The 22,115-nt window shown below is 40.5% G+C and overlaps 1 non-coding gene across 1 annotated transcript; it reads left to right on the top strand.

The window, feature by feature from the left end:
* The first annotated feature begins 16,220 nt into the window (after positions 1–16,220).
* Positions 16,221–16,329, top strand: LOC136511115 (small nucleolar RNA R71). Its single transcript, XR_010772647.1, has one exon. It is a non-coding gene; the product is annotated as a small nucleolar RNA R71 (small nucleolar RNA).
* The last annotated feature ends 5,786 nt before the right edge of the window (positions 16,330–22,115 follow it).

Genomic DNA, 22,115 nt, shown 5'->3' on the forward strand with positions numbered 1-22,115 from the left:
CGCTGCTCTCGTCCACTTCGTGCCTTGGTAAGATACCTAGACGAGTTCGCCTTGCTCTCCTCTAGCTTCTGGTGGTCTTGGTTCGTTATTTCATGGTCTATAGATTGTAATCCTAGAGCGCCGCCTGTCTCCGTCCATGGCGCCGCCGTGAAGATCGCCGTCGACCTCGCCGGTGTTCCCCATCCCATCCAGATCTATTTTGAGCCATCCAATCTAAGATCAAGGGCCTAGATTAGAAGATATCCTTTCGCTCTAAAATTTGCAAAAAAGGCCCTTGCAATTAATTAGATCTCAACCCGCTGTCCCTGGCTTCTTTCAAAAGGACCCCTGCCTTTTCTTCTAATAATGCCCGCAATCCTCGGCCGGATTTAAAAATCAGGTTTTATTTATTTTAATTCAAAAATCAAGTTTCCTCTATTTATAGAACTGCCACTACCTTTTATAGGCCATAAAATCTTTGTTTTAACTCTGATTTGGTCTGTTCAACTTGCATTAGGTTTGTAATTCCATAACCTACATACTACTGTTAAGTATGTTTTCAACTTTTAAAATTTGAGTTTAGATTTAATCTATAATTTTACTAAAATAAATCTTGTTTAATTCATAACTTCTTCGCTTTAGCTCTGATTTTTGTGATCTTCACGTCTGTGTGTTCGTAGTGAGACGTAGATTTGTTTTGCAAACTTTTCATCTTGATTGTATACTATTGGTGTATTATTCTAATCTATAGCTTTTGTTTGCTATGCATGATTGCTTCTGGATGCTTGTATGTTGCTGTGATTATCGAGTATAGACGGTGAGTAATTCGTGGGAGACCAAGAGTATTACTTTGACGAGCAGATCAACAGGAGCATTTTGTTCAAGGCAAGTATAGCATAGGATTATCCTTGTTTCCTATCAACTTTAATATATTTAATTCATGTTGCATGTGTCACCTTGATAGGGATTCCCTAGAATTGAACTTATACCTTGTCTCCTATGGGATTTGCATTGGGTAGCTTTGCTAGCGCTCAATTAAACCATGATCTTGTAACTTGACTAATGGTATATGCAATAAACATTAAAACATGACTTTTTAGCAACTTAGAAACAAGGGGGCTAGAGTGTTTAGCTACTTTCTAAATGCTTCAGATTCCTCTTCCTAAGGACTTATCTTTAAGTGATCATCCAGGACTTACAGTACAGCTGTGAGGGCTACATGACTCTAGCTTTAGCTCAGTATGAGGACCTTTTATAGCTCGTTAGAGGTTGTCTTCATTGGCGTAAGAATGGCTTGACGAATCAGGTACAGGACAACCTCTACTCTTATGTGTATAGCCACGATGGAATTGTGCCATTCGATAGGGGGGTTCCTACATCTGTTTGTCGAGTGAATCTAATGGCCCTAACTTGTTAGACGAACCTTTGAAAGGCTTCATAGCGATCCCTGCCTGCTCACCATGGAAGTGTTTTGGGAGTTATAAACCTGGGCATATGTATATCACGACTCACAGTAAAAGTGTATAACCTCTGCAAAGTGTAAAACTGGTATATCAGCTGTGCTCAAGGTCACGAGCGGCCTTGGAACCCTTATGGAATAGACGATCACTAAGAATTATCTGTTTATGCTATTCATTATTCATGTTTATATTGATCATGTGTTTTACTTTGGGATTGAAACACCTTGTTGCTACTCTTATGCTAAAATTGTGACAACTAAAAGCTGATTGCTATTAAACCCGTGTCAAGCCTTTTGAGCCTCATGAATCCCATGTTACACTTGTTAAGTACGATATGTACTTACGCTTGTTTATTTTCATTATTTGGATAAAAATCTTGGATAGGTAACAGATGGCTATGGTAATGACGACTTTCTTGAGGATTACTAGATTTGTGGTTAACCAGTTGACGTCCCTATGATATGGAGCTTCCGCGAGAGAATTTTTCTTTATACTTTCACTATATTTATGTGAAGACTATGTCCTACTATTTGAGATGTAATAAACACTTGTGATGATACTATTTATAATTTGTAGACTTATGTGTGTGACTGATCTCTGGGCGCACATAAGATTTTACATCCCATTTTATCCTTAAAATCGAGTGTGACAAAAAACCACAAGAAGATGCTCTATATAGAAGCGGATTCAAGCAATACTAGCCATAGGATCAAAGATCGGACAGTCAAAAACAATCAAGGTGACGTGGAACCTCCCAATGGCCAGGAGCCCCTGCGGTTCTCTTGATCTTAAATACCTTGTTAGTAAGTCTATATCAAATTAAAATACAACAAAAGATAATTTTCTTTCTGCTGTTATAAAGCACATAAATATTTACTTCTAAATATTTCATAACTTTAATCTTCATACTATCGATGTGTTGAAAGAGTTAAATATAGAATTATATGGCGTCATTTGAGGATTCATGAAAATCTATAATTCTAAATTTTGATTAAAGTCGGCAAAAAATTAGTTGTCGCCCTATCAAAGGATTGGTCTTTCCATTCTTGATTTTTCATATTGTAGTCCATGTCAAGAATTGCACTCGCGTATGCGCATAGTTTAGACACACATTTCTGATTAAGGTCGGCAAAGAATTAGTTGTCGCCCTATTAAAGGATTGGTCTTTCCGTTCTTGATTTTCAATATTGTAGTCCATGTCAAGAATTGCACTCGCGAATGCGCATAGTTTAGACACACATTTCTGATTAAGGTCGGCAAAGAATTAGTTGTCACCCTATTAAAGGATTGGTCTTTCCGTTCTTGATTTTCAATATTGTAGTCCATGTCAAGAATTGCACTGGTGTATGCGTATAATTTAGACACACATTTGTTTCAATTAGATTCAAACCACTCAATATTTCAATTCATGGTTTAATTAGTTGGGCCATTAGTTAATGTAGGTCTAACAAAAATAAATTGTGTTCCTAATTTGAACTATATCAATAATTTAATAGGGAAGTAGTTGTTAATATTATATTTGTTATTTATTTTTGATGTTTATAAAAGAAAGAAGGACATACTTTGGGAAAAGGAAAAACAAAAAAAAAGGGCCAAGAACAACGGGCGGACGGACACGGGAAAACCTCACGATGTGTAAATAAAAAAAACAAACGAAGCTAAAAAACCAAAAAAGGAAAATACGGACAGGAAGGTAGTAGTCCGGAGCGGGAAAATAATACGAAACTAAACAACACCGAGACAAAAAAAAAGGGAAAAGAACAGGATGTAGTAGTAGTCCGGGACAAAAATAAAAAAGGACTAACAATGGATTGAAAAAGAACAAAAAAACCGACAAACCATACAATTTATACTTTTATACCTTTTTCTATTAGATTAGAATTACTATTTAGGTTACTCAAAGGATTGGACAAATGTATTTATATTAGGATTAGGATTCGCGGTTATCCAGGTTACCCTACATAGGGTGTATATAAAACAAGAGGCCTTAGACAAACCAATATAGAATTTTCACATTCACGGAGTTAGTTAGGGAGGTGGATTAAAAAAATGGCCAAAAATTTTGCCTCTTTATTATTAGGTATAGATATAGACTAGGTTTGTGCTCGTGCGTTGCTACGGGATAGCTAAACTTTTATACTAAAAACATAGGGATCACACGATAAGATAACAATACTATGAAATTAAATACCGACATTAAAGTAACATTTAATTCAAAAAGCAAAGTTCGTGATATTAACACAGTCGCAGAGAGTGGGGCATCGCATGCGCACAAACTATACTGTATAGACCTTTACGTGATGCGGTTAAGATAACGGTTTATATCGGCAGGAAGAAATCTCCGATATCCATTTTTTCGTGCGCAAATAAATCCACAAATAAGTTCCGCCGCATCTACATTGCCCATGCTAACGATACGAGATGTTTCGTAATGCAAATCAAACAAGCAAAAGGCAATACACATCTGGGTATTCAAGCATAGAATGAGATATATTAAGGTGCATGTAAAGAGAGAGAGAGAGCACTATTATATTTAAGTCCCCCCAAAAAGCATCGAAGTCCCTTCAAATATCATGAAAGCTAGCAGGCCATTGATCTAACCAATTTCATGATCACTGGTCACGACTCATAGGCCATTGATCTAACCAATTTCATGATCACTGGTCACGACTCATAGCCAAGATGGGGGACAAACTGGTTGTCGGCTTCAGATTTCATGGATTGCATGTTACTCCAATGCTCTGTAGTATTTTTCCAAAAGTAAAACAGTGCTAAACACAGAAGAAATGAGCAAATAGGTTGAGGTATTAAATTGTAGAATCTGTTTTCTTTTCTCCAAGTCCAGCACCATGCCGTCCACCGCTAGCCTCCGTCCTCTCAAAGGTGCCACGTTGGTAGCATCCCCTTCCATAAATTCAAAATTTGAATTTAACACAATACAAGAATGGAAGTACTATTATAAAAAATTGAATCCGCAATATCATGATTTTTTGAAGACATGGCAAACAATCATGAAGGAACCTAAGCCAGCAAACAAAGGAAATTAGCGCATGTGATGAGGGGTTATCACAGACGCGGATTGTCTAAACACGTTTGTGATGATGAACTAAAAAATTAAAAAAAAATATCAATGCCAGGTCACACATGATACTATACAATTTATTTCATCATCATTATACAGACAAAATGCTAGGAATGTACTTTAGTAAATACTGTCCAATACAGGCAATGCAAAGATCAAAACTTCATGCATGTGTTTATGTACTATCCTAACAAGTGTGAATTTAGAGAGAACAAGGAACAAATTGGTGAAGGGCACGAGTGGCTCCATGGGCTTCTTTCTGAGTTCACTTGCTTCCTGCAGGGCACATATTAACCTCAAGAAGACGACATATATTTAACCCAATGATTACTTAACTTGTTTACAGTCAACAACCTCACAGCCTCACATTATACTTGATAGGACAACTACTTAACAAGGTTTTTAAAGGAGACTTCCATAAATATTATGATGAAAATCAAAGCATACTACAAGATAATACTACAACATCTAGTTCTGCTATTTGCTCTGAATTTTTAAGTTATGTGCATGCCAGGGAGCTAGGAGCTGCATAAACCATGGCTAAAATTGAACTGCACACTTTATATAGAGAAAGAAATAATTGACATTGGACCAATAGATTTAAGTACTTCCATGGAGTGTCCAGGCAAACAAATTATCACAATATGGCTAAAAGAATATATGTATCATACTTCTGTTGGAAGTAGAACAGGCTCATTGTTGTTAGCAGTCCCAACATCAACCACGATGGCTGTAAACTCAGTGCCACCTTCAAGGAAAACCACTGTGATAACCTTATCATCAATTCCCTGTCAACCAGCAGAGGATTTCAGGTCTGAAAATTACTACTGTATTTAACCTGAATGATTCCAGAAATACAGTAGAAAGAATTTTGCACCTCAAAAATAATTTAGATTTAAAATAAGGGCAGAAGAAACAAAATAAACTGTGCACAAAGTATATTATAGTTTCACTTAGTAGTTCATCCATTGCCCCTATTATCATAAATATTAGTTCCCAAGTCCCAGTATCAAACAAGTCATTGCATACAAAGAATTAGGAGGGCATAGATGAAATGCAGACCTACAGTAGAAGTCGACAAGAAGGGATATCTAGGAAGTTTCTTTCAGGTGAGATCCCATCATTTTGAAAGCCAGTAAATAATAAAAAAGATGGTGCATGCTACAATCACTGCTGAAAGAATTATAGTGTCCTTCGATTTCTTCCACTTAATGGCGCCCGCAAGGATGGATAGGCATAATTATATGGATATAGTAACACAGTGGCTGCAGGGAGTCCATTGGGAAAGTAATATTACACAGCAGCGAGTAATACAATTGAATCATAGCATAACAAAAAATCAGTGTTGTAATGTGCAAAGGGATCAAAATATTACCAAGAAGACCCTTGATTATCGGGAACTTTTCACCCAACTGCTTGACTTTTCCTTGAATATCTACAAACAAGGCTGTCTGATTGGAAAGGACCACCAGAAACTGCAAAAAACTCCAAGGAGAGATCCTGCTTCCAGCGAAGATCATAGGCCGGAATTAGCTTGGAGGCCACATCACCATAGAAGCTCTCCCTTGAATCTCTGCCACTTTCTCCTTCAAAATTGGTTGATACTCTATCTTGCATAAGATAGTCTAACACTGCGCCATAGCGGCCACTTTGTGCAAGAGTATCTCCATAATCTGCCACCCAAGTTTCTAAAAACATAAGTCATTTCTAAGTTTCCACAGAGACCAGCAAGCTGCTGAGGTAATAACATTAAGCACACAGTTTTTATTTCTAAGCCAAAACTGTCAAATGGAATCTAAGGAATTACCCAACTGTATATTGAAAACATCATAGATGATGCACCACAGCCGTTGGGCCACTACACAGCCAAAGAATAGATGACTAACAAACTCATTTTCACAGCATAAAAGGTAAGTCAGATCTCTTCTACTGTTCTCCTTTTACAAAGATTGTCTCTAGTCAAAAGCTTCTTCTTGGTTAACAACCATAAAAATATGAGCGAATTCCTTATTTGACACTAGACAAATGACCAGTTCCTTTTTTGGCCCTCAAAAAAATTTCGTTCCCTATTTGACACCGAGTTCAACTTTCGTTCCTTATACGACACTCCGTTGGGTTTGACATCCGTGAACCGTTAACTGCCACGTGAAAAGACGATTTTGCCCCTATGGGCCCCACCACCTTCTCCCTCCTCTCTTCCCTTTCTGGCGGAGGAGGCAAGGGATGGCAGTGCCGCTCACTGGTGGAGGATGCAGGGAGTGGCGGCGCTGCTCGCTGATGGAGGAGGCAGGGGAGGGCGGCACGGCTTGTTGGTGGATGAGGCAGGGGAGGGCGGCGCTGCTCGCTGGCGGAGGAGCTCGGGCTGAGGTCGACGGAGGTCATGGCGGGGAGGAGCTCAGGCGGAGGTCAGCGCCAGCCATGGAGGGGAGGAGCTCAGGCAAAGGTCGGCACCGGCCATGGCGCGGTTCAGGATGGGCTCTCATGGCGCGGGATGCGGGCGCAGTCGGAGCTCGCGTGGCTGGTGCAGCCATGGCTCCCTCTCGCGAGGAGCTCGCGCGGGGAGCTCTCATGCGCCGGTGGCAGGCGCGGGGCTGGCCAAGGGCGACGCCCCCGGCTCCACCAGATCATGGTGCGGCGCGGCGGTCCAAGCTCCCACGCTGCCATGGCGGGACGGAGCGCGAGGTCGGGAGGGAGGGCGCGACCTCGGGGAGGACAGCGCGCGGCCGTCGCGAGCTCGGTGCGGCGGGCCAGGGCGAGCACGTCAGGGGCCGTCGTGGCTATGGCTGGGGAAAACCTCACGAGGAGCTCGCGCGGGGAGCTCTCGCGCGCCGGTGGCAGGTGTGGGGCTAGCCAAGGGCGGCGCGCCGGCTCCACCAGATCGTGGTGCGGCGCGGCGGTCTGAGCTCCCACGCTGCCATGGCAGGATGGAGCGCGAGGTCGGGAGGGAGGGCGCGACCTCGGGGAGGACAGCGCACAGCCGTCACGAGCTCGGTGCGGCGGGCCGGGGTGAGCACGTCGGGGGCCGTCGCGGCTATGGCCGGGGAAAACTCATTGAGGGCCATCGCGGCCATGGCCGGGGCGAGCTCGTCGAGGGCGGGGAGCGGCGCGGCCATGACCGTATGTGGGGAAGAAAGGGAGGAGAGGAGGGTGGTGGGGCCCACAGGGGCAAAATCGTCTTTTCACATGGCAGTTAACGATTCATGGATGTCAAACCCAACGGAGTGTCGTAGAAGGAACGAAAGTTGAACTCGATGTCAAATAGGGAACGAAAATTTTTTGAGGGCCAAAAAAGGAACAGGTCATTTGTCTGGTGTCAAATAAGGAATTCTCTCTAAAAATATTGCACTATAGGGGCCAATTTATAGGGTGTAGCACAGCTTTGCGCCGATCAATGCTAGGTCCCAGCACAGGCACAGAGCCATACCAAAGCGATGCAAATCGGTGAAGCACCTAATCAAGAACAGCATGCATAACAAAATTCCTAGACCACGAGGATCGTGTTCTGAAATGGAAGGGTGGACTTTTGAAGTTGGCTGGGAGAGCCACGCTTCCGGCCTTTCCAGTGCATGTCACAAAAGACAATGATGAAACATGCATGATAGATAACATATAGAATTTGTTAGGAAGAATGACCTCACACCCATCCATTGAGTCTAGGGTTCCAGTATATACAAGTATGGGCCAAAATGGGCCATAAGGCCTATTAACACCCCCTCAAACTAAAGGTGGTTGAGAATAATCTAAGTCAGACACATTTAGTTTGAGTATATGAAATTGATGTTGAGCTCGAGTTTAGGCCTTGGTGAAGAAATCTGCAAGCTGAAGTTTAGAAGCTGTGTACTAAAGATCAATAGTAGATTGTTGGCAATGGGAGCGTACAAAGTAGGCATCAACACCAATGTGCGTAGTGAGCTCATGCTTGACAGGATTGTTGGCAATTTGAATAGCACTAGTGTTGTCACAACGGAGAATAGTTGGATCAGCACAAGTAACCCCAAAATCAGCAAGCAGCCAGCGGAGCCAAATAATTTCTGCTGTTGTTATAGCAAGAGCTCTTAGTTCAACTTCTACACTAGACCATGAAATCGCAGATTGCCGCTTAGACTTCTATGCAATTGATGAGCCACCAAGAAAGATGCAATATCCAGTAAAGGAAAGACACTCAACATGATCACTGGCCCAAGTAGCATCAGAATAAGCATGAAGCATCGGCTGACTAGATTTAGCATAAAAGAGTTGTAGCGAGATAGTCCCCCTCAAATAGCGCAGAACACGAAGCAAATGAGCATAGTGAACTATAGTGGATGCCTTGACAAATTGACTGAGAGTGTGAACTGTATAGGCAATGTCTAGTCTAGTAGCAGTGAGATAGACAAGACTACCAACAAGATGGTGGTACCGTGTCAGATCCTCAAGAGGAAGACCATCCGTGGGCTTCAGGTGAAGATTAAGTTCCATAGGGGTGGTGGTAGTCCGAATGTCGGTGAGACCAGAATGAGCAATAAGTTCTTGAGTATACTTTGATTAAGAGAGATAATAGCCATCAGCAGTGGAGGCAATCTCAATGCCTAGAAAATAGCTTAAGGATCCCAAATCAAACATCATGAATTGTTCATAGAGGCGCTCTTTAACAAAGGTAATGTAGTCCGAATCATCTCCAGTGATCAACATATCATCAACATAAAGCAGTATTAAAGTGCGACCATGTGAAGAAGTGTGAATAAACAGAGCTGGATCATAGTCATTGGGAGTGAAACCTAAAGCAGTAATAACCGAACTGAACCGCGGAAACCAAGCTCGGGGTGCTTGCTTGAGGCCATAAAGAGCACGCCGAAGATGTCAAACATAGCCAGGTGGAACCTCAACCCCTAGCGGTGGGTGCATATAAACTTCCTCTTTCAGATCACTATGCAGAAAAGCATTCTTAATATCCATTTGAGAGATAGTCCAAGAACAAATGGCAGCAACAACAATTAGAGTACAGACTGTGGTAATGTGAGCAATAGGAGCAAAAGTCTCCTCATAATCATGACCATAGGATTGTTGGAAACCCCGAGCAACTAGACGAGCTTTATACCTCTCAATAGAGCCAATGGCTTTGGTTGTAACCTTGTACACCCACTTTCAAGTGATGGGGACAACATCAGGAGGCAATGGCACAACCTCCCAAGTACCAGTATGTTGTAAAGCATGCAGTTCAGCTGACATGGCATCTTGCCAAACAGGGAGGTTGACAGCTTCCTGATAAGAAGAAGGCTCAGAAATAACACTAGCAGCAGAAAAACTGTTGGCATTTCTTAGCATAATCACCAAGTGTGGAGGTTTTAAGTCCATCCTCGGCAACAGCGCCAGAAATGTTTGTTGGTATTTATTAACTTGTCACTTATTTTAGTAGCCACCTAATGTATGTCTACATCTCTTAACATTACTTTACCAGGCTATCATCCCTAGTGATGATGCCAGTGATGCTTGTTGGTACTACTTAGCATTACTACTAGAATAATACTAAGTAGCTCTTTATTATTTTATGTGATTAGGAAGAATATATATATATATATATATATATATATATATATATATATATATAGGGAGAGTATATTTAGTAGCCAGCTACAAAATAAGTTATTCTGTAGCCACCTCGATTTATGATAATTTTATATACTAATTTACGATAATGTCAATACAGATTTACGATAGTTGGGTTACTATAACACATGGGGATATTTACCATAACGTTATAGTAAAACACTTAGTAAGGAGTTACTATAATCTCGTAAATTAACATAGTAATTATCGTAACTCAAAGTAGCTATAGAATAAGTTATTTTGTAGCCAGCTACAGGATAGTAGTTCTAAGGGAGAGTATATTCAGTAGCCAGCTACAAAATAAGTTATTCTGTAGCCACCTCAATTTACGATAATTTTATATACTAATTTATGATAATGTCAATACATATTTACGATAGTTGGGTTACTATAACACATGGGGATATTTACCATAATATTATAGTAAACCACTTAGTAAGGAGTTACTATAATCTCATAAATTAATATAGTAATTATCGTAACTCAAAGTGGCTACATAATAAATTATTTTGTAGCCAGCTACAGAGTAGTAGTTATATATATATATGATAAGGGATCTGTAAGCGCACAGATAATATACCATTGTAGCACTTCACCCACACCCGGGAGTATTACAGGTATCATTATTTATATTTTTACCACATGAAAGGTCTGGTAAGTACATGTATTGATAACTTATATTATTGATGGAGAAGTAAACCATAACCAATGTTCTACTCACAACAGGGATAAGTCAAGAGGTAAATGTATATATGAATAGTGCATAATAACTAATCACTGATCACTCAGAGTACTCCTTTCTATGGCATTAGCATGGTTAAGTAGAATATTAGAGGAATAATTCCTAAGTCATTCTTAATTACAAGTCAAAGCATACATTGATTAGTGCAATTACACCTAATAGTTATGACTGAGATCAACTTCATATCTATACATAAGGGATATTACTAAGGAAGATTAAGAATAGAGCTTGTCTTCCTTCATAACTAGATCCTACTTGTATACCTATATTCGGGGAGTGGACTACAAAGGACTTAACGGGAGTGTCACATCCGCGATCTACCACATGACCCAGAATATAGGGTGTATCCATAGGTAAGCAACGTATAAGCACCATGCTTATACAATGTCGACCACTCACCCATGGTACCTTAGAGTGAGCGCTATACAAACTTATGCATAGATATAAGGATAATCTAGCTATACTAAGTATATAATCAAAGTAGACAATGAACATGATAACTAGGAACATAAATGATATGAATAATGTTGTCATAACAATTGTAGCAAACATATAAAAGTAATGAGAGATACAAAAGAGAGGGGGTACAAAGATTATTCCAAACCACGCTCTTGACACGATCAGGAATCCAAGCAAAACCTGCTTGCCTCCCTCTAGACCTAGCCTAACTAGCTATGCCCTAGAATATGGTGGAGCTCTAAGGATGATTAGGGTTTCTGTCTTCTCAATTGACTCTAATGCCTCCAGGGGTGGCAGGGGCTGGTATATATAGGCCGGAGTGTCAATCATGAGCCCTCGGATCAAACCGACTTGAATAAATGGCGTAGATGCAATCTAGGAGGTAGTGGAGAATCGACATAGCAACAGGGGGCTGACAGGTGCGCCCCAGGGGCCAGCCGGCCCCACCTGGTGGCACCTTGCTCTCCTCTCGAGTCTTCTGGAACCTTCTTGGATTATTTTCGCTGTGAATAAGCGCGATTAATTCTGACATCTAGGTCCACCTTGATGGTTTTCTGAATAAACCCTGTAGAAAATTTAGATTCACCAAAACTCATGGAATTTGTTAGTTTAACCTCTAGACCTTCGTTGGTGATTATATTTATGCTCTTATACATGTTATATTGATGGTTTATAATAGTTGTTAAGTACCATCAACAAACTCCCTCAAGCTTAACCTTTGCTAGTCCCTTAGTAAAGCTAAACTTAGTAAATGGATCAGGAGTTGCATCGATGCTTTCACTCCTCAAAAGTGCACATGCGTTCAAACAAGAATTCTCCTCCGGATTAGAATGAATCGATCTGACTTTGAAACTTACCCATATTACCTTCAACCATATGGCTTCTTAGCTTTCACTTGGGTCTAGAGCAATTGAAAGACAAAACGATCAAGTCAAGCACTATGTCTCAAGTTCTTTGCTCAACCATTATTCTAGAGTTTTTATAGGTTTTTAAAAAAACTCAAAGCTTCCTTTGTATGACACTCTCAAGTCTCTCAATTTATGTGGTATTTGTGGATCCTTACTAAGGCAATAGTGATGTTATGCCTTTCTCTTCCTACAACTAAGGCTTATGTGGAGCTCATAGGAGTGAAAAAGCATGAAAGAGCATACTTGTAACACATATATTGTAAAGTCAAACTTTAGATCCAAAGAGAGTTGAGTCATACAATCAAATCAAGCTGTGCATGTGTGTGGATGTATGGTGGATATATATGGTGGCTAACCTAATTCTACTATGCTCCTTGAAAACTTATCTCTCTTTTGAAACTTAGAAACATTTGCTAGAGAACATGGGCTATCTATTCATCTCTTTTTTTTCAGGTGGGCATGTGAGTACCCATTGTTTTGAATATCTCAGACACTTGTCTATTTTTTTCTCATCTCTTTTTTTTCTTTCTTTTTTTATGAATAACTTTTGCATAGCCCCATGCTTCTTTTCTGCAATAAACTTTTGAGAGATAGCAACAAAAACTTGGAGCATTTATTTGGTAGATATCCTATCAAGAATATTTTTGTGTTCACTCCTAGTGTTGGAGTGAAACATTGTACATAATCTTGATTTTAAGAGCATGACAAACCTCTCATAAGGGTCAACAAAGCTTGACTAAACTCAATGCAAAACAAGCAGCATATATATGGAAGTTTTCCTATTCTAAATAACATATATGGCTCTGGTGGGAATTTAAACTTTGTCACACAGGAACTCATCTTGTAGCATTTTTATGTTTTTCAAAAAGAAAAATCTCGATAACTTTTGTATCACTTGGAACAAGATAAATAGTAGCTCAGACCTTCTCATATCATATCCGTCAATTACCTAGACTTAGTTCAAGCATATGCTACCCACGAGTTTTAAGTTTAGAGTCAATTCTTATATCAAAACAGTCTTATCCAAAACTCGGGAGAATTCAAGGCTGAAAACTAGGTACTTGAAAAGAATTACGACAGAGCAACTATTCATTATTTCCATTACAAGAGATTATCCTCAGAGTCCATTTATTTAGCTCTTAAAATAGAAAACTAGACACATACTTTTTATTTCATTTTTTAGATCACACCTTACTAATATATATATATATATATATATATATATATATATATATATAACAAATATAAATTTTTATTTTGTTTTTAGTTATGCATCTTATTTTTAGCATGAAGCAAACTCACTTAGTAGTAAAACCAAAGGGAAAGAAATACTTAGCTAGATACATGGGGGATGCTCCTCCCCCAAGCTGGATGTTGGCATGGTCGAATGCTGAAGTTGAGTGATCCTTCTCATAGCAGATTTGCCAGCAGATGTCCTTCTCGTCCTGAAGTGGAATGAGATGAAAAACGATCGGGTAAACTTGCTCTTGATCTTATCATCCTGTAAAATACCAACAAGAATACCAAAACTCATGAAATGGATTAGGATAAAGGGTTAGCAGTCAGCCATCTAGAGATTAGTTGTTTTTGAGGTTTAGAAATATTTCTGTTTTGACAGATTTTTAATAGGATGTTTATTTAATCCACCTTTTTTATGTATATACAAAAAATGAAATATAACTAAATGTATGCATAGTATTTTTATTTTTTTTATTTTTTTATATATGCACCACAGTGAATATTCCCTTGGGAGTTTACACACAGTGAATATTACTCATATGGGGCTTTAGGCCTTTATGTTGCAATTTTTATTTTCTTTTACTAATGCAATGCTAATGTAGAAGAGTAAATATGCTAAAAATAAAAATAAATCATGTAATGTGGAAAATTAAATATGGATAACTACCGATGTTACCTCCCGGTAAGGGTTCAGATTTTTAAGTCCTCCGGACAAGACTTGACTGGAGATAGTCCTTTATTCTCTAGGTGCATCTATCGGTCCTGGGGATGGAGACCTTGATGGTTGCACCTCTAGTGATGGTGACTCGTATGTTGCCACCTTTTCCTTACACATCTGCTTGGTCTGTGGACTTGATTTTGGTGGAGTAGGTTTGTCTTTCATAGGTTCTTCATCTTCCTCTCATTCATTCTTGGGGAGTTGATTTCTTTGGCATTGGGATGATCGACATCCCCTCTTGGAACAGGTTTTCTTTGGTTGTTTATAAGTTGTATAACTATTAAAGTAACATCGTACCTTTTCTCGAGGGAATTGGAAGTGGACTTGTCCAGATCTGACGTTGGTAGTGTTAAGGAATGGTCTTTCAAGGATGATGAGCGTATCATCTTCTTCTTCACCTATGTCTAGAATCATAAAGTCGACAGGGGCATAGTGATCATGTATTCTTAGCATGACATCTTTTGCTATTCCCTACTGAAATTGGATTGATTGGTCCGCCATCTACAATTGCATATATATAGGGAACAAAGGTTCATCACCGAATAAATATTCATATGTTACCTTGGACATTATGTTGACACCCGACCCAATGTCACAGAAGGTCTTATGGAAGATTCTTTGTTCGATGGTACACTCGATCGTTAGTACACCAGGATCATCCTTCTTAGCAAGGAATGGTGAAGCGAGGAGGTGGTCGTACTCTGATCTGAGTGTGTTGATCATGTTAATTGAGTCCTCTAGTGACTGTCTAACCTTATTCTTCCTTCTTCTCCTGTTATTTTTCTTCTTGGTCACTGTTATCTCTTCGGGCAGGTATGACATTTGTGGATGTCTAGAAGATTACAAGATACTATTCTTGAAAGAAAACTTCTTTATATCCTTGATTGTGAAACAGATCTTAGCACTGTCCGCGTAGATGATGGCTTTTGTAGTGCTTAGGAAAGGTTGGCCCAAGATAATGGGTGCCCTTGCATCTCCACCTATTTCCAAAACCACAAAATCTATGGGAACATATGATTGTCCCACTCGAACAATGGCATCTTCAAGAACTCTCTTGGGGTAGTAGAGTGATGGATCTACAAGCTACAAATGCATATTTATGTACAACAGAGTATCTCCATTAATTTTATCATAAATTACCTTAGGCATGATGTTGACACTTGCTCCGAAGTCATAGATAGCTTCTTAGAAAATATGAGGTCCAATGACGATGGGAATGATAGGTCTTCCTGGATTGCTCTTCTTTTTAGGCAAGGTATAATCTATCCACCTTTCTATCGATGGTTGTATACAGTAATATGTTGCATTGTGAATATCGACAAGATTTGCAGTTTCTAGATCTTTCGATTGCCCCTGAATCTTACCTTTATCGGTCAAAGGAACAGTGGCTGCCAGCTAAGTTATTTGCGATTCTATCATTTTATTAAAGCTATGCTGGTTTTTAATGGCAGAGGAGAGGTTATCCATTCTATTATTTATGGTTTCTAATACTCTATCAATGGAAGCTAATTTTCTAGATAATCCCTCTATTATTTTGGCTTGGCCAGAAATTAACTCTCTCAAGGGTGGTGGATTGAAATTATTACCTTGAGAATTACGTTGGTAGTTCGGCCTCTGTTGCTGATTCCATCCTTGATTTTGTTGAGGACGAAAGTAGTTGTTGTTGACAAAGTTCACATCCTCATGAATTTTAGGGCAGCTGTTCCATGAATTCCCGGTGTTTCCACACTCTTCACATGTCATGCGAGAATCATGAATGTGCATAACTTCTTGCTCCTCATTGGCTCGGTCTTCAAGCTTCTTCATGAGTAGGTCTATTTTGGCAGACATCATGTCCACTTCCTTGAATTTATGCATACCTCCGCTTCTCTTGTAGATCTAAACTCATTCTTCATTTTAGCCTTGGTTGGAGGCCATCTTCTCCACGACAGCTGTGGCAGCAGGGAGTGTGAGTGACAGGAATGCACCTCCAGCAGCAGCATCCATAGTCTCATGGGCACTGTTGGTCAACCCATGGTAGAAAGTTTGCATGAGTAGCCAATTCTCCATCCCATGATGAGGACATTCTGATATGTAATCTTAGAAGCGTTCCCATGCCTCAAGGACAGATTCATCATGTTGTTGCTAAAAACTTGAGATTCTCCCACGTAGAGCATTGGTCTTGCTTATGCGAAAGAACTTGGCTAGGAAGGTAGTGGAGTAGTTATCCCATGTAGTGTTTCTATTTTTGTTGGCGTAGAACCATTGCTTCGCCTTCCCTAAGAGTGAGAATGGGAAGAGGCAAAGTAGTATGGCATCTCTGGTCACTCCTTTGATGGTGAAAGTGTTGCAAATCTCTAGAAAGTGTTGGAGATGAGCACTCGCATCTTCATATGCCTTCCTAGAAAACTGGCTTACTTGCACCATGTTAATGAGAGTTGGCTTGAGCTCAAAACCATTATCTCTGACATTGATCATCGGTCTAGTACGAATGTTGGCTGTAGTTGAAGGAGAGGATTCACAGAGAGTCTTGTCAACCATAGCTTCAAATTTAGGTGTTAAGCTTCACCTTATTTGGTTATCTTCTGACTCTAAAGCTAAAACTATCTTGAGTTTAGCCTTAGTTCTCTTAAGTAATTGAAAGCTCTAGTTTGGTTTTGGTGAATTGATGAAACCCTAAGTGCTAACGTAGTTTATCAAGTGATCATGAAATAGGTAGCACATTCTAAGTGGTGAAGCAAATGAAGATCATGACATGATGATGGTAATGGCATGGTGATGATCAAGTGCTTGGACTTGAAAAGAAGAAAGAGAAAAACAAAAGGCTCAAGGCAAAGGTATAAGTGGTAGGAGCCATTTTGTTTCGGTGATCAAGACACTTAGCGAGTGTGATCACATTTAGGATCGATAGCCGTACTATTAAGAGAGGTGAAACTCATATTGAAATACGGTTATCAAAGTGCCACTAGATGCTCTAACTCATTGCATATGCATTTAGGATCTAGTGGAGTGCTAACACCATTGAAAACATTTGTGAAAATATGCTAACACATGTGCACAAGGTGATACACTTGGTGGTTGGCACATTTGAGCAAGGATAAGAAACTCCACCGGCGGAGCGTCTGCCCATAGAGTGCGAATAGTCCGACGGTGCCACCGGTTTCCTATACAGAAAAGACAGGGTTTCACAGAGTGCACCGGATGCTGGTCTCAACTAGACCGAAGCGTTCGGTCAGTAAAAGCAGTGAAGATGCTGGCATCGGTCTTCGACCGGACGTTGGGTCACTTCATGACCAGATGCTGGCTGGCTACGTCCGGTCCCGCTAACATGGCAGCACAGAAAAGACAGTGAGTGACCGGACGCTAGGTGAGTCTAGTCAGGCATGACTAGATGCGCCCGATCATGATTTTTCGTCTCTAGAACCTTACTAGAAATGACTGGACGCTGGGGTCCTACGTCTAGTCACTTCGAGCAGCGCATCCAGTCATCACGTGACCATTGGGATTAGGTGCTCAGTTTTTGAAGAGAGGGATGACATGGTAGCCATCCGTTGACCAGACACTGGGGTCCTGTGTCCGGTCGATCTGATCGAAGCGTCCGATCACCCCGAGTTGTGCCTAGTGAAGGGGTACAATGGCTCTATTTCATGGTAGCTTCTATTTAAGCCCCATGGCTAGCTCTAGCTCACTCTCTTGGCCATTTGCATTAACATAGCAACCTTGTGAGCTTAGCCAAAGCCCTCCCACTCATCTCCATTATAGATTCATCATCTTTGTGAGATTGGGAGTGAATCCAAGTGCATTGCTTGAGTGTTTGCATCTAGAGGCACTTGGTGTTCGTGTTTTGCTGCAGGATTTGCTTGTTACTTTTGGTGGTTGCCACCACCTAGACAGCTAGGAGCAGTGAGGATCGTCGAGCGGAGGTTGGTGATTGTCTCCGGCTCTGATCGTGGTGATTGTGAGGGGTTCTTGACCTTTCCCTAGCGGAGAGCCAAAAGGTACTCTAGTGGATTGCTCGTGGCTTGTGTGATCCTCATCTTGTGTTGGTTGTGTGGCACCCTATTGAGGGTTTGACGTGTGATGACAATTAGCGCGTGAACCTCCAAGTGAGTGAATTGCCACAACGAGGACTAGCTTATCGGCAAGCAAGTGATCCTCGGTAAAAAATCATTATGTCATCATTTGATTCCGAGGTGATTGGTGTTCATCCTTGTGAATGATTGGTTCACTCCTCGACATGGCGGTATAACTATCTTGCTCCCTCTCTTTACAATACCTTAAACTAGTTGTCAAGCTCTTTAGTGTAGCTAGTTGTGAGAGCTTGTTAGGTTGGTTAGTGTGGCTCTTCAATTAGCCTTTGAGAGCACACTAATTTTGTGTAGTGACATAGCCATTGTGTGGATAGAAACTATACAAACTAGAATTATGGTAGGTGGCCTGTATTTTTAGTAGGCTAGCACAACACTGGCTTCGCCTCATAATTATCTAACCAGTTTGTTAAGTGTTGTTGTAGAAATTTTTAATAGGCTATTCACCCCCCTCTAGCCATTAGGACCTTTCAAGTGGTATCAGAGCCGAGGTCACCGTGATTTGAGACTTAACAACCTTCGGTGTAAAAATGGCTCAAATCAACAACACCAAGAAGTCACCCCAATTTGATGGCTCAAATTATCCCTATAGGAAGGCTAAGATGACAACTTATATCAAGTCAATCAATAGGAAGGTTTGGGAGGTGGTAGAGACAAAGATTGAGATTGGTGATGAAGAAGCTCCCACCGCCACCGAAGAAATGCTACTCCAAAATAATGACATTGCTCTTAGTGCCATCCATGATGCTTTGGATGAGAGAACTTTTGAGCAAATCAAGAACATTGAGAGAGCTCATGAGGCATGGAAGAAATTGGAGGAATCATTTGAGGGCACTCAAGCCATGAAGGGTGCAAAGGCATACATTCTCAAAGAGAAGTTTGCAAGATTCAAGATGAAAGAGGATGAGAGTGTGCCGGAGATGTTACATAGACTTCAAGTGCTTGTCATTGATCTTAAAGCACTTGGAGAAGATGTGAAGGACAAGGACTTCTCCCACAAGTTCTTGAGATGTTTGCCTTCAAGATTTGGCACATTGGTCACTATTCTAGTGAGGAGTGGTTTGGATACCATGACACCAAACCAAGTGTTGGGGGATATAATGATCGATGATACATATAGAGATGATGATGAGAAGGAAGAAAAGAAGGAAAAGAAAGATGAGAAGAAGAAGAAGAGTGTGGCGTTCAAGGCCACATCATCCAAAGGGCAAGGCAAAGCAAGATACATCAAGTGAAGATGATGGCTCATGGGATGATGATGATGATGAGAAGATGGCTCTCTTTGTTAAGAGATTTGGGAAGTTCATGATGAAGAAGGGCTACCGTGCTAGAAGGAAAAAATCTTCATCCAAGAACAAGGAGGAGTCAAGAAGGTGCTTCAATTGTGGAAGCAAAGATCATCTTGTTGCTCAATGCCCATACAATAGTGACAAAGATGATGACAAGAATAACAAGAAGGAGAAGAAGGAAAAGAAAGAGAAGAAGGACAAGATGTCCTTCAAGAAGAAGAAGGGTGGTTCATATGTGATCACTTGGAATAGTGATGCTTCCTCAAGTGATGATGATGATAGTGATAATGACATGACCACTAAGAAGAAGACACTTGCAAGCATTGTTATCAATGAGAAGCCTTCTCTCTTTGACACTCCATCATGCTTCATGGCTAAGGCCACTATGGTACAAATTTATGATGATGGAAGTGACGAGGAACATGATAATGAAAATGATAGTGATAGTGATTGTGATGATGATGAACCTACTAAAGATGAATTATATGACATGCTAGAAGATGCTAAAGAACACTTTGACATTAAGAGAAGGGAATGCAAGAACTTGAATAAGGAAGTAAAAGCCCTTAAGCAAGCCCTTGATGAGCTCAAAGCAACTCATGAGAGGGTAGAGGAAGCCCATGAGAAGCTTGGCAAGGCTCACAAGAAGCTTGAAAAAGCTCATTCTTCTTTGCTTAATGAACAAAATGAGAAGAAGCATGTTGAGACTTGTGATGTAGGCTTAAATTGTGATATAATTGATGAATCATTATGTATGCCTATCATTGTTGCTCCCACTAATCCTTCTTGTAGTACTTCTACTTCCACCTCATCTAGTAGTGATGGTTTCACTTGTGATGCCTCACTAATGGTTGAGAATGAGAACCTCAAGAAGGAGGTCAATAAGCCCACTCACACCTTGGCTAAGGCCTATGGTGGTGAGGACCGTTTGCTTATGTGCTTGGGTAGCCAAAGAGCTTCTCTCTACAAAGAGGGATTGGGCTATATCCCCAAGAAAGGCAAGGCGGCCTTTGTTCCTCACATGACTAGTTTTGTGAAGAACAATGATCGGTTTTGCACTAGTTGCAAGCAAGTTGGTCATATAGAGCAAAAGTGCATGAACAAGAAGTCACAAGCTAATGTATCCTACATTAAGCTTGATTCTTTCTATGTGCTTACCAAAGGTGCAAATAGTGTAAAGGCTAAGTTCATTGGTAAACCATGGATGGGCTCAAAGAAGAAAGCCATTTGGGTGCCAAAGAGCTTGGTCACTAACCTTCAAGGACCCAAGCAAGTTTGCGGACCTAAAAAGAATTGATCTTCTTTTGTAGGTCAATTACAAAGCTAGAGGAAGGCATTAGGTTCTTGATAGTGGGTGCACTCAACACATAACCGGTGATGCAAGAATGTTCATCTCAATCAACACCAATGGCAATGATGGTTATGATAGTATAACATTTGGTGACAATGGCAAAGACAAGGTCAAAGGGCTTGGTAAGATTGCAATATCCAATGACATGAGCATATCCAATGTGTTGCTAGTAGAGAGCTTGAACTTCAATTTGCTATCCATGGCTCAATTATGTGATCTTGGATTCAAATGCATATTTGGGGTAGATGATGTAGAGATCATAAGTGTAGATAGCTCTAACTTGATCTTCAAAGGCTTTAGATATGAGAATCTATACTTGGTTGATTTCAATGCTAGTGAAGCTAAACTATCTACATGTTTGTTCACTAAGTCTAGCATGGGTTGGTTATGGCTTAGAAGGTTTGGTCATGTTGGAATGAAACATTTTAATAGATTGGTTAAGCATGACTTGGTTAGAGGCTTGAAAGATGTTGTGTTTGAGAAGGATAAGCTTTGTAGCTCTTGTCAAGCCAGCAAACAAGTTGGAAACACCCATCCTAAGAAAAGCATGATGAGCACTAGTAAAGCATTTGAGTTATTGCATATGGATTTGTTTGGGCCAACACAATACATTAGCATCGGTGGAAACAAATATGGCTTTGTGATAGTTGATGATTATACTAGATACACATGGGTATTCTTTCTAGTGGATAAAAGTGATGTGTTTGCAACATTCAAATCATTTGTCAAAGGCATTCACAATGAGTTTGAAACAACCATCAAGAGAGTTAGAAGTGACAATGGTAGTGAGTTCAAGAACACTAGAATTGCAAGCGAAGTTAGCTAGCAGCTTCCTCAGGCTCTCGACCCTTCGGTCAGGAGAACCTCCTCTTTATATAAGCCCTAACCTCGAACTCTATATAAGGGAAGCTAGGGCACCCCTCTCGGGAGACAATTCACATCCTCTACCATTCCATTCATTCACCATTGTAGTAGGGCTCCTAAAGCTTCTCTTCAGGCAGCCCTTCGCCTAGCATAGGTCCTTCCATCTCTTTCACCATTCTTGCACCCCCATTGTAAGAACCTCAGAGCATTTAAGTGAGGAACACACACTCAATCATCTCTGAGACTAGACATAGGGCTCCGACCTAAACCAGTATAAATCCTTGTGTCTATTGGATGCTACCATCATCTTCCTAGAGTAGCATGACAGTCGTATAAGTTTACTAGTCTAGTTTATAAAACACCGACAGTTG

This window comes from Miscanthus floridulus, chromosome 1 (assembly GCF_019320115.1).
Source record: "Miscanthus floridulus cultivar M001 chromosome 1, ASM1932011v1, whole genome shotgun sequence".
Taxonomy (NCBI): Eukaryota; Viridiplantae; Streptophyta; class Magnoliopsida; order Poales; family Poaceae; genus Miscanthus; species Miscanthus floridulus.